The sequence below is a fragment of the Carettochelys insculpta genome, chromosome 14 (genome assembly GCF_033958435.1).
Source record: "Carettochelys insculpta isolate YL-2023 chromosome 14, ASM3395843v1, whole genome shotgun sequence".
NCBI lineage: Eukaryota > Metazoa > Chordata > Testudines > Carettochelyidae > Carettochelys > Carettochelys insculpta.
The window spans coordinates 33680968-33699480 of record NC_134150.1 but is presented as its reverse complement, the minus strand read 5'-3'; positions in this window follow the sequence as shown (position 1 = coordinate 33699480).

Genomic DNA, 18513 nt, shown 5'->3' with positions numbered 1-18513 from the left:
ATGAGTAATCCCAGTGAAGACAATGGAACTATTTATATGAGTTCAGGGGTTGCCAGACTGGGCTGTTATAGGCCTGTTCCTGCCTGGTGCTGACTGCCTCTGGAGAGGAGCTGTTTGGCTTCAACTCAGACTGAAGAACTTCTACTAACAAAAATAATCTCAATTTCTCTTCTGTCCTTCTAAGGCAGAAAATTACAAAGGAAGTTCCCAAGCCTTCAACTCACTGCTTGTTGGCAGGGATTATCATGGGCACTGTGCACCTCTCAGAAATGGTCCCTTCGTTTTGTACTTTTCTGCCTTGTAAGGAAAGGAGATATTTCAAAGTTGGACTAGGGAAGTGGTGATCAGTCTGTCATCAGGCATCAGCCTAGAAAGGATTCCTCATCAGCAAGGCATTGGCTCTTCCCCAGTTTCAGCACTCACATAAGCTAATATGTGGCAATTTTTTAAAATAAATCTAAAAATATGTCTTTAACAAAAGGAGGTGAGTATTCCAAACTCCTTTCTCATTTCTCTCCAGGGAAAGACTTCTAGATACATGCCCTCTCTTTTTTTCAGGTCTTTTAAAATCTCTACCCTTCCTAGTCTGTATTCTAATCTAGCAAAAGTGACATAAACAAAGTGGTAAATTGCTGAGAAAGAAAGTATGAGAGAATAAAAGAGATGCTAAAAGGCTTTGGATGTTCTACAGATAGACATCAAAAACTAGATGGAAATAAATGTGGCTGTAAAAGGACTTTCCCTAAATATAGTGAGGTCCATTGTTCAGGAGAAATGTTATAAAAGAAATAAAGGAACCTCCAGCCCTTGAGAAGAGAAATCTGCTGACTGAATGCTATCAACTGCTCTAATATGGAAAGTGAGAACTGTCGTATACAGTGAAAGTGGAAGCTACTGTTCCAACCTGCAAAAGTAGAGAATTCCCTACAGTTTGCACTTCTGTGATAAAGAGAAAGAGGTCATTAACTGTGAGTGAAGATAGCTTGTGGAGGAGAAAAGAGAAGAAGGAAAAAAATCATCTAATGCTGGAATTTTTAAGAGTGCCCTTGTTTGTTTTCTTGGCAGAGTAGTTAAGTATTTGGCACAAAGAGCTTGGAATGTGGCCCAACTGTACAAATGCTCCGGTTGGCCCTTTCCATACTGTTGCTAAGTGGATGGCCCAATGGCTGACGAGAGGCCTTTTAAACCCCACCCCTAAGTTCTGGCTGTAGCCTGAAATCCCTCGAGCCCTTATTAAAGCCTCTCTTCTCCCACTTGCTAATAATAATAGTTCTTTTAAAAGCCTGAGATGTGCCGAGTTTGTGCAAGCGAAAGCACTCCAGAGCGTGCCAAGAACACAGCAGAGAGCAGCTGAGGAGAAAACGCTTGTCCCACACTCTGTCTCTGTCTAGTCCTGAGGGGCTAGAGCTGCTGTAGATTGCTATCCTGTCAAACTTCTTCTGGTCTCTCTCTCTCTCTCTCTCTATTTGCACAGCCTACAGGGAGAGGGCAGGACCAAAGGGTCCTTGTCCCCCTCCCACCTTTTCTTTTTTAACTAACTTTATCAACTCAGTGAACTTTGGGATAATTTGTGAGTTTCACGCTCTCCCTTTGCTTCTCCTCTTGGCTGGAATTTGGATCTTTTCCAATGCTCAGTTAAAACTTCTCCCCTGCTCCCCCTTTTGTGGTTTTGCATGAAAGGGCATTGTTAACTCTTTCACAGTCCATTTGGAAAGCACTTCTTGGCTCAACAGTTACAGGCATTTCTGGAGGAGCAAAAGAAGTGTCAGGCTTTAGAAATGGTCCTGGCAAGATCAGCAATGATTGGAAAGATTAAAACTGCTACTGTGGGATAACTAGAGAGAGAGAGAGGAGCAAAACTCACTGTTTTTAAAAAGCTCCCTCCTCACCCATTTGAAACAGCCAGAGTTCAAGCAGGAGACAGAAGAGGAAGAAAGGAACAATAATAATACTGCTGTCACTCTTCTGAAGTTGCACAAAGAGTGTGTGTGGAGGGGACCATGGTCCCTCAGTCTTAACGGGGGAGGAGGGGATCCTAACCACATCAGTTGCCAGAAGGCCACCCTTTCCACACAGCCACACTATTTGCACAAGTCCCCATTTGCACGTGCAAACCATTTTGTTGTATGTTTATAAAAATTCTAATGCTGTTCTCCTTTACTACACAGAGGGAGAGATTTGTGTTTATGACAAAGGCTGCATCTTTTTAACCCAGAATGTCTTGCACTGAGAAAATGAAGTCCATCTTCTTGTGCTTGGATAGCAGAGAACACAGAGACTCATCTAACTTGTTAACTATCTAAACGGTCTTTAGAAAATAGCATCAGGGAGTGCTCCCTATAATTTTTTCCCATCCATGGGCAGAATACATTTTGCTAGGTGCATCAAGACATGTGGCTTTGCACCTCCAGCAGAAACACAAGCTGGTGGCTGTGGAAGCTCTGCTAATCAGTTGGACGGCATCTGAATATCTCCTGGGTGGCTGCCCAAGTGCTCAGCTTACAGGGAACACTGGTGACAGGCGTTTATCACCTTGGGCCCCAGGATCAGAGCTTAGCTGACTATCAAGATGATGGATACTTATGTTGAAGATATTCATCCTCAGGGCTCCCCCATGAAGGATCTCTTTGCCCTCCCCACTACCACCCTCTCCAACATCCTGGCTTTTGAAAGCAATTCATATTATTTGTTGTGTGCATGCATATCACAATGGGGATTTTTTTTTTTTTGCTCTTCTCTCATTCTCATTCGTAACTCAGAATCACCAAAGATGACTGCCATGGCACTTCCAATGACAATCTTCAAAGTGTGAGGTGTCTTGTTCTGAAAAGCAAACAGTGGGTTTGTGGTATATCAAGGACACGGGTAATACACAGAAAGAACTGGTGAACAGTGGTTCTTAAAAATGTTCATCACTTTTTTCAGCTTTGATATATATAATTTCTGTTTGCTTAGTATTTAGACATGTTGCTAACAGTTGGGGATGGGGTGGTCACTGGAACACGGGCCACTTTGTAATGAGAGCTTGGTGGGGCCCACAATCACCCCAGCGTAGACTGCAACTCATTTTTATCAACTCCACTGTGTCATCTTAATGTTTGCTGCCCACACACATCAATGACTAGGAGCCTGGAATCTGTTGTTTAAGGCTTTTTTTCCTCCTCAGTATTCACAGCTGACAAAAAGTGGGCATATTCTTTATTGCATAGTTGGCACAATCTGCATTCTTATTTATATCCTTCCCTGACACTCCTGGTAAGAGCTTCCCTCATTGCAGTACAAATGAGCTTAGTGTTGAATGAATGATAAAAACAAACATTACATTTTTGGCAGCAGCATTTTTTCTTTTCAAAAAAATGGTTTGTGAGTACATTGTATTATATTTACACATTTTTTCCCCTTGGATTATAAAATGTCCCTATTTTGTGCCAGTAGGATGGAGTGTGTGTGTGTGTGTAAAATATAAAAACATAAGTGACATAAAACATAAAAACATAAAAACACAACATTCTTAGTGAAAGTTCCAAGAACACAGAAACAAACCTCACCACCCATTTAGCACATCCTGTTGTTAGCACATGATTAGTTTATTATGCTCAGTCTGAAAGTTTTGAAAAGTAACTTTTGTGGGTAATTAAAACAGATGCAGGTTTGGCTGACTGTATCCAGAATATTATTACAGGGTTGTGGCTCTTTTAAAAAAACACAGCAATTTTGACTGTATAAAATAAAGCCATAATAAATTATTCAGTCACAAGGCATCACAAAACACGTTAAGGATTCTATAGCCAGGAATTTTTCTTCCACCACTGAAATGTGGCCACCTCTGAGGTTCTATGCACTAGACCGTTCCACACTATTAACACCTGAAACTAAGGGTATGCCTCCACTACAGCCTGGATCAATGGGCAGTGATTGATCCAGCAGGACTAGATTTCTCATGTCTAGTATAGACAAGAACAATCAACCACCAACCACTTTCCTTTTGACTCCAGTACTCCATCACAATGAGAAGAGTAAGCAGAGACAACAAGACAGTGTCATCTGTCAACTTACGGTGGCAAATACACTGTGCTGAATATATCTAAGCAGGTTGACTTCAGCTACTTTAATCGCATAACCCAAGTTGCATAACTTAGGTCGATGGTCCATGGTAATGCAGACAAGGTTTCTGACATGACACAGATGTAATGCTTTTACAGAAGTAGCTGAATGAAGAGCAGTGACAATAGAACTCAATTTAAAGTTAAGTATCTGACAAAGTCTTTGGAGGTGTGAGACAGACAAGCAGCTTAGGGTATGTCTACACTTCTCTGGGGATCAACCTGGGGGGGAACTGATCCACTGAGTATCAATTTATCCTGTCACTGAAGACACAATAAATCAATCTCTGAGCTCACTCCTGTTGATGCTGGTACTCCAGCAAAATGAGAAGAACAGCAGTGTGGATGGGACAGCAGACCCTGTCAACCTTGCCACATGGAAGATGCTTCAGTAGATATGTTGACTTCAGCTACACACTTTGTGTAGCTGAAGTAGAGCAATAGTAAAGGCAAGTGTAGACAAGGCCTGAGTCCTGATATTTTGGAAATACATTGAGGCTGTGTCTACACTTGCCTTTTTTATAAGAAGTATTCTTTTGAAGATGGGGTTTACTTTCAAAACAGCCATGTCTACACTGCTTTTCTTCTTTCGAAATAAGGATATGCAAATTAGGTGTCACATGTGTAAATCTGCACCTCATTTGCATTTTTAATTTCCCTCATTTGCATGTCTCTTTCAAAAGAAGAATGCAAGTGTAGACATGGCCTGAGTGATCTCTGTGACCAAACAGGAAAAAAAAAAGGTTTTGGAAAGCTATTCAGAAGCTATACTAAGCATTCAGGTGCTTGTTAAAATAACACCCAGTGAGCTGTACAGCTTATGGTATCAGGTGTCCGCCCACTCATCTATATGTAATTGATGAAAATCTGGCCCCATTTGAAGTCAATGGGAATTTTGCCATTGACTTTAATGGACCCAGGATTTTATCCAAATAATTTATATTCATTCTGACCACTGAGTTTCTTTGATTCAAACTGACAGTTTTGTGCATTTGTTCTGTTGGATTACTTGGAGGTGCAAAAATATTTTGAAATTAGTACAGAGTTGATCTGGACTTTGAATCCATCCTGACAAAGTTTGAATAGTTGTTTGTTTCAAGCATGATAGATGGAACCATTTCTTTGTACATGCAAAATATCGTTGGCACACCTGTTGTGGCCTGTTTCAGAAATGTGTTCATGTAGCAAATCTTCGTCTATCAGATGCACTGAGCACTGATTTCATTTCACCACATCACAGTGAGCTGTGTCAACTACTGTACATCAACGTGCGACCATGCTAAAGCTGCTCCAACAAAAAGCTACTTCAGCAAGCTGTCACTTCAATATTTTATATGGTTGCTTTTTGTGTATGTTTGCTCTAAATTTTAGAGCAGCCCCATCTATCCTGTCCATTGCCATAGGCTACAAGTCTGTAGCAAAACTCCATCTCAAACATGTCAAACATAATGAAAAAAGAAAAGCCTAGCCTAGACAACCTGCCACCTGATTTCTGGACATGGCACTGAAACACCATCAGAGTCACGAAGGGTTCAGCATGCGTAACTCAGGATTACAATGAGAAAAGGGCACCATAGGCCTCTTACTATGGCAGAAAATTACTCCTGCTATAACTAGACACTGGATGTGAAAACAAGCAGGATCCACTCCATTTTTGCCTACTGTTGACTACTGGGTAAAATGGAATATATGTGTCCATTTTATTAATTTGCACTCTAAATTCAAACTAAATAGCTATTATTAACAATAATACTTTATATGGTGTCTTCTATATTCAAAGTACTCTGTCCTGTTCTGCCTATTATTGCTTTATTCATGTAGGCTATGCCTACTGTAGGGGAAAACTCTGAAATGGCCATGCTAATGGCCAAATTGGAGAATGCTAATGAGGCTCTGAAATGAATATTCAGTGCCTCATTAGCATGCTGCCAGCCACGGCACTTTGAAAGTGCTGCATTTACTTGTGCACAGCTCAGCTACATGGGGTCCTTTTCGAAAGGACCCTGCAAACGTCGAAATCCCCTTATTCCTAGACATGGCCTTTGTGAGGTAGGGAAGTGTTATTATTCTCATTTTACAGGTTGGGAGCTGAGATATAATACCAAATTCAGCCAGGTACAGTGGCATGTGTCTACATTTTAGTTTGAATAACTTCTGCAGAACTGCTTATGTGCTCAATTGTGCGTCTCTATGAACTGGGGCCTACACAATGTATGCAAAGTGACATAGCAGTCTGTGACACAGGCAGAAACAGGACCCAGATTTCCTGATATAACCTCAAGATCATTTTCCTTCTACAAGTTTGCCCCTCCTGATGTGTCTATAACACATGCCAGTTTTACTGAGAGAGGATGGGATGCCATTTCACATCATGTTAGCACTTCTGCTCCTAGTCCTAACCAAAAAACAGAAAAGTGGTGAGGGATACAAAAATTAAAATTAATGGGAGTGGGGAGTTAATAGAGTAGGTTTTGTGCCTCCAAAATGATTGCTTGACATTCAGATAGAGTTCTGGGGTAATGTTGGATTCAATTCTTGTTTTATCCAAACCAATTTGCTCATTTTTGCTTCCTGCAAAGCTGGCTTTCATTAAATAAATGTCAGGGTAGCTGCTAGTGGCTACCAAGAGCATGTTTATCTTTCCTTATGTGAGATCGGCTCCTTCAAATAAGACAAAATGATATAAATGAGAATCTGGGAAGCTTGCTAAGAAGGTATCAACAGGGTACTTCTGTAAAGGGAGTTAATTTAAAAATAGAAAGAGGTACAGTTAAGCCCATGCTTCAGTAAAGCTATATTAACTTAATTGTCTTGTCTTGTACGTTCCAAATTTTATACACTTAAAACAGTCACAAGTCTAACTGTCAGGGGAGAAGGAAACACGATCTATTGTGTTTACTGCACATCAAATATGCTTTTCATCAAATAAATGTTTATTAAATTTATAATGATTTATAACATGTATCTGCAACTGAGTTGTCTTGCCTTAATGTGTTTCCATATGTGGCAACTAGCCTAACACAGTTTGTTGCTCACAATGGGCATATATCAAGATGAGATACTTGAAAAATAAAGGCAAGGGTAGAAAAGCATGACCCAGAAGAGATCCTGTGTCCATCAGAGAAAGAAGATTTAGTTTGTCACACGTTGCACTTGTAAGTAAATAAATAAACATTGACCTGTGTCAAACACTATAGTACACTAACAAGACAGTAAATCCCATATAATGTTTGCAAATGCCACTTTACTTCTCTTTTCCCCGTATTTTGTTTATATTTTAATTCAGGGTAGAAAATGTAACATTGAGGTGTCCATGACAACAATAACACTAAGTTATTCCCTAAGGCTGTGTCCACACTTGGCCAAAATTTCAAAATAACCATGCTAATGGCCAAATCAGAGGATACTAATGAGGCACTGAAATGAATATTCAGTGCTTCATTAGCATGCTGCCAGCCATGGCACTTTCGATTGCACACAGCTCAGCTACACAGGGGTCCTTTTTGAAAGCACCCTGCACATTTCAAAATCTTCTTATTTCTATCAGCTGATAGCAATATGGGGATTTCGAAGTCTGTGGGGTCCTTTTGAACAGGACCCCCAATAGATGAGCTGTGCACAGTCGAAACACAGCATTTTCGAAGTGTCATGGCCAGCAGCATGCTAATGAGTTGTTGAATATTCATTTCAGCACCTCATTAATATCCTCCGATTTGGCCATTAGCATGGCCATTTTGAAATTTTGGCCAAGTGTGGCCACAGCCTGAGGATTTGTCTACACAGCAGCCTTATTTCAAAATAAGCTATTCCAGAAGAGCTATTCTCAAATAGGTTATTTCAAAATAACACTGCTACACACAAAAATGAATTTCAAACTAGCACTTAGCTATTTTGAAATACAGGCTGTCTCTACACTGCTCCACTTTTGAAAGCATCCTTCTTCCTGAAAAAAAAAATAGGAAGAAGGGTGCTTTTGAAAGCAGGGATTCCTTTTCAAGGAACCCCATCTACCCAGCTATTTTGCATTTCGAAAGCAGCTCTTTCGACATGGCAAGTATCTGCTGTTATGCAAATGAGGTGCTGAATAGTCATATCAGCACTTCATTAGCATTTTCAAACCACTGCATTTACATGCCCCTTCCAAAAGGGAGGGGCAGTGTAGATGCACCCACAGTGTTTACACACAGGCTACATCTACACTACAGCGATCTTTCAAAAGAAGCCCTTCCAGAAGAGCTCTTCTGAAAGAACTTCTTTCAAAAGAGTGCGCGCGCGCGCACACACACAAGTGGATTAAAAAAGCAATCTGCTCTTTCAAAAGAACAGACCAGAGGACGGATTTTGGGGTAAAAAAGGGCTCATAGACTCTCTACACACATTTTCTTTCAAAATAAGCTTTCAAAAGAAAGTACTTTTCCTGAAACGGGTGGAAGAGCACTTTTAAAAGGAGTGCCATGTTCTTTTGATTTACTTTCTAAAGAATGCTTTTTGTGCATAAACACTCCATGGGATCTTTTAAAAGAGTCCCCTTCTTTTTAAAAATCTTTTGAAAGAACTTACTAGTGTAGACACAACCACATACAGCCTATTTCACAATAGAGCAATCGGATGAACTATGGCTTATGTCAAATAGGCTCTATTCCTGGTCTTAACAGCACCTATTTTTAAATAGCTATTTGCAATACGTGTTATTTCTTGTAGAAAGAGGTTTACCGATTTTTAAATAAGCCGACCACTATTTCAAAATTATTTAAACATGGAAGCTGCACTATGTAGACGCAAGGATAGTTATTTCAAAATAATGGCTGTTATTTCAAAATAACTTTTTTGTATTGAGCTACCCTAAGCTTTAAAGCACACAGAAGAGCAAGATGGGCATAACTATAATTATAGCTATGTGATTTCTTCCCCAGATGGAGCTCTGTTGTCTCCTATCTTCACAAAAATATCAGCAATAGTGATGGTGCATTAAAAAGTTCTGAGGGCCAAAACTGAAGCATCATTGTGGGCATCAGGGGCTGCTCTACTGCTCAATAGTAGGGAAGAGACTTCTGTTTTCCAGAAGATCTGGAAACAACTGACTTCAATGTTGCATGCTGTGTACTTTGATTCAGATGACTCTAGAAACTTTGGTGTGCTCCAAGTAATGGGAGAAGGAGATGGCATTTTGTCACTTAATGAATTATGGCATGTCCCAGGGCACAAGTACATTAGTGACTCCCTTGTCTTGGGGCCAAGGAGCTGTCTCCCAGAGCTATGGCTGCCCTGTGGTTTCTATTTTGGGTTACCTTTGTATTCTGAAATAGAAACCCCACAGCTAAACACTGCACTCTGAATAGCAAGGCTATTTCGAGCATGGTATTTCATTCCCACTACCCCTTGTCATGAGAGGGGTAGAGGGAAGTTCGAAATAGGTCCTTATTTTAAATTTCTTTGCTGTTTGGATGGCACAAAGTTCAAAAATAGCTATTTCAGGCTTCAGCTACAGTGTAGCCATAGCCCCAGAAGATGAAGCTTGTTGCCTGTTCTGAGCTAGAGAAAATTCCCCCAGAGGTCGGTCTGGGATTTGCTTTGCTGAAAAATGGTGGAGGAGGTTCTTCTTCCAGAGGAGAAACTGGATAGCCTCAGCTATTATTCCAATATATCGTAAAGAAAAGCACCCACTGACCTGATAGATCACAAAGATGCACTGGGTAAATACTGCCTTTGGTTAATGTTTCCACAGACTATACAGAATGATCAGTCAGCCAGAAAGAATAACTTTCCATCCTACAGGACTGTCACTGGAAATACTGAATACATTTAGTGCCATATACTTTTTTACTATCACAGTGAGAAAAACTTTTTATGGGTTCAATCCAAATTCTAACAAAGACAATGAATAGACTCTAATTGACTTTGCTGGGCTTTTTTCGGTCTTACAGGACCATAGCCACAAAGCAAGTGGCAGCATGGTTTTTTAGAATGGTCCTTAAAGCAAGAATACAAATTCCATAAACCATAACTTAGTGACTAGAAATTCAGTTTGGCGTCCTCCGTTCCTAACTGGATTGACTTGGAGTCTCATTAAAATTGGTTCTTTGAGCAACAACATCATAAGCTTATGTAGGGGAATAGTTGTGTCATTTTGTTAAATGGTGTAATGTACATTTGCTGTTTCCATGTGTTGTCATGTTAGCCTGTCCAGGAGTGGCCTCATGATCCAAATAAAAAAAAAGCAAGGAAAAAGCTCTTGGAGTCATTGTGGACAGTTCCCTGAAAACAGCCATTCAATGTGCGGCAGCAGTCAAAAAAATCAAACAAAACGTAAGGAACCAGTAGGAAAGGAATAGAAAATAACATATTGTCACTCTGTAAATACATAGTACATCCATACCTTGAATACTGAATGAGGTTCTGGTCAGCCCATCTTTAAAAATATAAGCTAAAATTAGGAAAAGTGCAAAGGTGAAAAAGTTATTAGGAGTATGAAATAGTTTCCATATGAGGGTTGGAAAGACCAAGACTGTTCATCTTAAAGAGAATTAAGGGATGAGATGATAGAGGTTTATAAAATCTTGAATGGTATGGAGAACATGAACATGGAAGTATTATGTATCCCTCAGACAACACAAGAACTATGTGTCACTTGAGGAGATGAACAGGCAGCATGTTTAACACAAAAGGAAGTATTTCTTCATGTGACATTCAGTAGAACTCCTTGTCATTGGATGCTGTGAAGGCTAACGGTACAAAACAAGTTAAAAAAAGAATTAGATAAGTTCATGGAGAATAGATCCATCTGTGACTATTAGCCAAGATGGCCAAGGATGTGACCCCATGCTCCAGGTGTCCCTCAACCGCCATCTGCCAGAAGCTGGGATGGGATGATAGGGAATGAATCATTCAAAATTGCTCTTTTCTGTTCATTTCCCTCTAAGCATCCAGCATTAGCCCCTGTCAGAAACAGGTCAGGGGGCTACATAGGACGTTAGTCTCCACCAGGATGGCTGTTCTTATGCTCTGTTCTTAATGTTAACTTGCATAATATTACTGTACTTGTATTCCTTCCATGCCATCTACTTGCCATCTTAGGTGCTTAGATTGCTTTACAGTATGGACTGCTACAGAAAGTCAGAAAATGGAACGTTAAATCTGTTTCCATATATGGGAGATTCCCAATAAAGATGGAATACTTGGAATGCATTCTAGACTTGCAGAGAAGCACTTGGCCTGCATAGAAACTTGGGAAAGGTTTTGGTGGCTCTCTACCCACATCTTTTCATGACTATAATTTCAGAAATCTATATATCATTTGGAAGCCATGGCATTCTGGAAGTTTGGCATGTGTCGTGTTCATAGTTACATTTTGCTCTACCCTGTGAAATAAATTATACTAAGCAAACCCCAACTGCAGATAAGTTCTTCTCCACCTATTTTCCTACAAAAGAAGTAAAATTGTTTTATACAACAATTACGCAAGCAAGTTAGCGTTAATAAATTTGTTGCTGACAGAAAAAGTTAGAACGCTGTTACACAAATTCAAAGTTAAAAATCCTCTGAAAGTTACTGCAAGAAACTGAAAATTAAGACTAAGCAGTCTTTACATTAAGTTAAACTCAATTTAACTGAAATATTTATTAGCAAAGAAAACCTAAAATCTTTATTTCTTAATTGTTTTTTCTCTTTCCCACAATGTACATAGGGTGAAATGAGGTCTTGAATTTTTAGGAACCCCTCCAAAGTGGAGTTCTGAGCAAAACACATTCCAGAGTGCAGATTTCAATGTTGAGGGGGTTAAGGAAGAGACTGAAAGATACAAATCCATGCTTTCAGAGTGAAAATGTTCAAGGAATTTGTTTCAAGGGAGCATAGTTTTACCCGATCAGTAAAAGGAAAGTTGGCTTTTTTTTTTAATGCATATAGCAATATGTAGACTATGGCTACACAATAACAAATTGAGCTATCATAGATTTATCAATAAGCTGGTCAATATAAAGTCACTTTTAAAAGTATTTGTACGTGAACAAAGTAGAATGTTTCCTTTTAGAATAGGTTTAGTTATATTTGAAAATGGCAAAGATATAGTAAAATTTTGTGTATTGGTTTGTGTGGGTGGGTAGGAGTGGGTGTACACACACACACAGAGCTAATAGATGTGACTAAAGTATTCTAGAGCCATGGTTTCATTCAGAATGTCCTAGATTTAAGCATATATAAGGAGAAGAGTTGCATTAATGTCATCAATATTAAAAGTAAAAGTGGAATCAAACAAAAAATAAATACCACCAATAAGAGTCATAGAATGAGGATGGTAATGAGAATTACAAAGAAAGAAAAGAAGAAGAAAAACAGCCAAGCCCCATCTCATTCCTTTCCCCAATAGAAGGCCTGAATACAGAGGTAAATCATTGTAATCTACTTTAACAGCTTTCATGGAATAAGAGAAACAAATGAGTTCAGGTTTTGGCCTACTGATGGAGAACAACTTGCTTCAAGTCATTTTAGCCTAGGGAATGTCAGCACAAGTGTCCCAACTATATATGGTGCATAAGGACCCAAATTGTAAAGGGTTTTGTCTTATAAGATACTTGAAAAATTTGTGCTTCATGACGAAATTCACTGGCACCTAGTGTAGTCTTAGGAGCAGATACGAAAAAGGTCCTTGTAATGGTGCTGTAGCCCACTCTAGCAGTGAGTCAATTACAAAAAGGCCAGAGGAAGCCTGCACAAACCTGGCCAATCAGGGCAAGGAGCAGTCAGCCAATCAGGGCCAGGCTGGACTCTATATAAGGCTGCCAAGCTGAGGGAAGCTGACTCTTGCCCTGGCCAGCAAGGGAGAAGGAGCTGGGTCCCAGTAGGGCAGGAAACCAGTGGCACTTTGGCTTAGAAATGCTGGGCAGGCTCAGGGGAGCTAGAGAGAAAATTCACCCTGATAACTCCTAGAGTGTAGGCTTGCTACAAAGACCAAGAAGGTGCAAAGTCACAGGGAAGGGGCCCAGGGAATAGAGGCAGTTCAGGGGAATGAAAGAAGGCAGGACATGGCTGCTGCTAGACAATTCCTCAGTCGGGACCCAGCGTAGTGGGCTGGCCTGGGTCCTCCACTTTCCCCTTGCACTGCACTTTGCCACACTGGAGCATGGCCATTACAGACAGTGGCTTGCCCCTAAGGTGAGAGGCTAGACCCTTACCTGTAGTTAGCCATGGGGAAAAGTGCTGGGACTGAGGACTGCTGACACCCTGGAAGGGTGGGAGAATGGAGTAGTGGGCACTGCTGGACATCACAGACTGAGGGAGTGCCATGGTTCCAGAGCCAGAAGATGGAGACAAGGTGAACGGAGCAATGATGGTTGAGAACAGGAGGTGGTGTGCTCAACTGTCAGAGCTAATTCCCAGTGTCAGCAGTAGGAGGCACCATGGTGGTGAGTTAACCCCGCTACAATTCCCTAATAGAAACACCACTAAACCATCTAGCAGCTTCATTCTGTCAAATTTTCAGCTGGTCTGAAAATGATGCCCCAGGCAGAGTGTGTTAGACAGATCCATTCTGCAGGTGGAAAAGACATTGATAACTGCAACCAGATCTTCATGTAACAAATGTGTAACTTTCTGCCAGCATGGTCAAATGGCCTAACACATTCTTACCCAGAACTCCATATACCTTTCTGTCAAGCAGTCGGAGGATTGAGGAGGGGATGACAAAATACATTGATCCAGATCCACACTGGGGCTTGTTCCTCACAAATTTACCTCAGATCCCACTCCAAATATAAAATCCAGATCATTAACACTTTTAAACAAGAAACACTTGGATGATTGTTTTAGGAAGAGTGGCCAGCTTACTGCTGATAGCATTTCACCTACAGTACCAACATAAATTTCTCTGACTTTAATTGGCGTTTCATGCATATAACAAGTAACTGAGCAGAGTCTAGGGACCTGATCCAGGAAACACTTTCCACACACACACACACACACACACACACACACCCCGATATCATTAACTATATAAGTCTAACAGTTCTCCTTGTATTGTTAATGTTATAATGATGTTACAGTTTGTTTGCTTTTACATAGCCCTAGAACTTTTTCCCCCCAAGAATATACCTTTCAAAGCAAATTATACCTTGGAAGCAAATTATCCACCTAGATATTTTCTAAGGATATAGGAGTGAAGGTTTGATTTTGTCGGAGGCTGCCAGTAAATTAGCTGCTGTTTCAGTTCGATTGTTCTTTAAATTATCCCAAGGATGCCCAGAGTAATATGTAGGTGCACACTTTGTATATTTCATTACATGTCTAATGAAAATAATATTTTTAACAAAAGAAGACATCCACCACAGAAATAGCGTATCTTGTGCTCCTCTTTCATTCCTCACATTAGTTTCTCAGACCCCCTGTAAATATAAATGAGCTCTCCCTTGATTTCATTGATCTTCCTTACCAGCAGTGGACCTATTTGTTAATTTATTTAATATGTTTATTCTTCTGAAAGTACAATCTTGCCAAGGGACACTATGGAATTGTCATCATTAACTGACCTGGACACCCAGACATTATGGATTATTTAAGAATTAGGAAATCAATCTAGCTATGATTTCAAGAAAGGATAGATTCAGTGACCTGGTAGAATTAGTCCCCTCCAATACAAGAGATCCTATTTTTTGTTCTAAATTCTTTTTGATCTCATTTTTTTCAAGTTAATATTCTCCTATGCTTGTGTTTGAAAATGTGAAGAATTTGCATGAACCAATTTTTATTAGTTCCCATGAGAATGTTAAAAACTTCAATTAGGTCACTGTGAAGTTTCTTTTCCTGAGAGAAATTCCTTAATCTTCCTTAATAACTTAAATCTTTGAAAACTGATGTTGTTCTGCAATACATTTTCTTCAGAAGTAATTACATTCCAGCTAAGATACTGCATAATAGCCAGTGCCGTGTAGTGCTCTATATAGAATCAAACCCTGGGCTTTATATAACCTATTGGTCCCAATGTGCTTGAAGCACATGGAAGTGCTTGTTATGAGGTGTATACTGGGAAATTTAAACTTCCAGCATCAAGGGGATACTACTTTTTATATATACTGTAATCTCTAGTTACTATAATAATCTATTATTATGTTTGCATTTTTTACTGAACCTTGATTGTTAGGGTAGATTTCAACAACAACAAACATAATCTCTGTCTTCGTTAAAATGCCAAAATCAGTATGTAGGTCTGTCCCTCTGTCTTTCTCTTCATGAATCTATCATCGCTGATCTTTACACTTTCCAATAGCTGTGTCAAGCCATTAAATACTGCAACTAATCAAATGTTGAAATCCCTGAACTGAAAATGGTGTATAGGTTGAGCCTTTCTAGCCTGGTACCCTGGGACCTGACTGGCACTTAACGAGAGAATTTGCCAGATCATGAGAAGTCAATGTTTTCTAGCAGCATTACCAACACTTCCACTGCTTGCTGGGCTCATAGAAGACATTCAGGTGTAAATTACAGCTAAGTAACAACACAGAACACTGAGAGTCAGGGCCGATGGCTGTAAACAAACTTTGAGACCTCAGGAAACATAGCCACATCCATGATAAGTGGACATCAGCTAACTAAAATCACAGATGGTATTGAACCAGAGAGTGCCCAATTAGAGAGGGTCAACCTGTAGTAGCAATTCATCCTCTATTTCTGCCCTTTGATGTCTCTCCCTTGGCTCACATCAACTTTCTACTCTTCCCAGACCTACCTCTAAGCACTTCTACCTTCTGAAATCGATGGGACTTGGCCATCCAAATCCCCTGTGTGGTTTTGAAACTGTCTGGGATATCTACTGCATGTACAGAGCAAACCCTAACTGAATTCAATGGTGATATAATGGCCTGGATCTCGGTAGAAAAGTATCAAGATGAAAGATGTAAACCGATCCAAAGCAGACCATGGTCAGGTACTACTTGTAATAATTGTGATACCTTCAGCTTACCCATGGGAAAAGCACACTTTGAAATCGGAAAAGAGCTGGGCTTTTCAAACTGTGGTACGTCCTTCTAGTGGGGCACAGAGCAGGGTTGTGGCCCTGGGAGGGTCTGGGTGGGCTACTGCTCGCCCTCTTAGCATCCAGGTTTACCCAAATCTGAACAGGGGTGTAGTGCATGTAACTGAAAGATGGGATTGGGTCAAAAAGTCTGAAAACCACTGCAGTGGAACCCTTAGTTCTTAGAAACCAAAATGATCCTAGAGGCCTAGAGGCAAAGAGAAGAACCAGGATATGTGCAAAAAAAAAAAAAAAAAAAGAAAAAGAGAAAGAAAAGACAAGATATCAAACTGGACTAACCAGTGAGAAGAAAGACTTAAGAGATCCAGGAAACAGGTAGTATCTCTTTGGTTGTCTTTTGTGTTATATATCCATCTCTCTGCCTATGGAATCAATATAAGTGATGAGCCTTGACGCACAATTTTAGGATTTAAATGTTGTTGAAATTCAGTTTGCTTCTATGTGCCTTCTGCCAGACCTTGGGCCTCTTCTTTTTGCTTTTAATTATGTTACCAGTAATGTGGGAAGACTCTGTTCAGCATCCAGAGTCTGCTTCTTTCCCCAAATAAACCTTGTAAATACTTAAAATAAGTCCGTTTGGCTTTGATTTCATGAGTTCCTTTCATTCCTGCCTTTGTTATGGGTAGCACATCTTCAGAGAAATGCAAAGGTGTTACAAGTATCAGAGAGGTAGCCGTGTTAGTCTGTATCTTCAGAACAACAAGAAGTCCTGTGGCACCTTATAGACTAACAAACATTTTGGAGCATAAGCTTTTGTGGACAAAGACCCGCTTTATCAGATGCATGAGTGGGGGGGAGGTTTCAGAGGTGTATTTAAAGAGTGGGGTCCCAGTAAAAGGGAGAGCCATAGCTGACAAGGTCTATTCAGTCAGAATGGAAAAAGCCCAGTATCAGTAGTACGCATGAAGAGGGTAAAAAACAGATCAGATAAGATGGGGCGGGGGGGGGATATGGCCCATTGTCATTCTAATGTGGAGATGTTAACATCCAGGGTAGAGAAGCTCCTTTTGTATGCCACTCCTAGTCTCTCTTTACTCCTTAGTTAATGGAGTCAAATTTGCAAATAAATAGCAGCTCAGAGATTTCTCTCTCCATTTGATTTTTGAAATGTCTTTGTTGCAGGACTGCCACCCCTAAATCTGTTACTGAGTGTCCAGGGAGATTGAAATGCTCTCCCACAGGCTTCTGTACATTACCATTCCTGAGCCGCGTCTACACGTGCCGGCTACTTTGAAGTAGCCGCGCCACGTCTACACGTGGCGAGAGCTATTTCGAAGTTGAAATCGACATAAAGCGGCGAGACTTTGAAGTCGCTATCCCCATCAGGGGATGGGAATAGCACCCTACTTCGACGTTGAATGTCGAAGTAGGGCACGTGTAGCCGATCCGTGTCCCGCAACATCGAAAGAGCGGGGTCCGCCATGGCGGCCATCAGCTGAGGGGTTGAGAGACGCTCTCTCCATAAGAACATCAGAACATAAGAATGGCCATACTGGGTCAGACCAAAGGTCCATCCAACCCAGTATCCCGTCTGCCAACAGTGGCCAATGCCAGGTGCCCCAGAGAAGGAGAACAGAAGACAATGATCAAGTGAATTATCTCCTGCCATCCATCTCCTGCCCTTGTACTGAAGGCTAGGGCACCATACTTTACCCCTGGCTAATAGCCATTTATGGACGTAACCTGCAAAAATTTACCGAGCTCTTTTTTCAACCCTAATAGAGTCCTGGCCTTCACAGCCTCCTCCGGCAAGGAGTTCCACAGGTTGACTGTGCACTGTGTGAAGAAAAATTTCCTTTTATTAGTTTTGAACCTACTACCCATCAATTTCATTTGGTGTCCCCTAGTTCTTGTATTATGGGAAAAGGTAAATAATTTTTCTATATTCACTTTCTCCACACCATTCATGATTTTATATACCTCTATCATATCGCCCCTCAATCGCCTCTTTTCCAGACTGAAAAGTCCCAGTCTCTCTAGCCTCTCCCCATATGGGACCCGTTCCAAACCCCTAATCATCTTAGTCGCCCTTTTCTGAACCTTTTCTAATGCCAATATATCTTTTTTGAGGTGAGGAGACCACATCTGCACACAGTACTCAAGATGTGAGCGTACCATATTTTTATATAAGGGAAGTATGATAGCTTTTGTCTTATTATCTATCCCTTTTTTAATAATTCCTAACATCCTATTTGCTTTACTAACTGCCGCTGCACACTGCATGGATGTCTTCAGAGGACTATCCACTATAACTCCAAGATCCCTTTCCTGATCTGTCGTAGCTAAATTTGACCCCATCATGTTGTACGTGAATTTGGGTTATTTTTTCCAATGTGCATTACCTTACACTTACCCACATTAAATTTCATTTGCCATTTTGCTGCCCAA